The following is a 226-nucleotide window of genomic DNA, read 5'->3' on the forward strand; positions in this document are numbered from 1 at the left end:
GGGGAGGGGGGGAGGGGGGAGGAGGATGGTCCGGGGATTTACAAATAGGAGTCTTTTAAGAGGAAAATAACATGATAGGATTTGGAGGATGAAAACCAGGATGTTTTGATTGCGTATTAAGAGAGAGGCTGATATTAAGCGAAATGGCTGAGGAAAAGAAAACTTTCGATATTTTGTTCGCGGTTTTTAATTTGTGTGCATGTTGCATATATGTGTGTGATAAAAT

General features: G+C 40.7%; 1 protein-coding gene across 1 annotated transcript in view; it reads left to right on the plus strand.

The window, feature by feature from the left end:
* LOC119588956 (ribosome-binding protein 1-like) overlaps positions 1 to 226 on the plus strand; it is a 2,774-nt gene that overhangs the window by 1,280 nt on the left and 1,268 nt on the right. The gene's annotated exons all lie outside the window — the stretch shown is intronic.

This window comes from Penaeus monodon, chromosome 24, assembly GCF_015228065.2.
Source record: "Penaeus monodon isolate SGIC_2016 chromosome 24, NSTDA_Pmon_1, whole genome shotgun sequence".
In the NCBI taxonomy this organism is placed as follows: Eukaryota; Metazoa; Arthropoda; class Malacostraca; order Decapoda; family Penaeidae; genus Penaeus; species Penaeus monodon.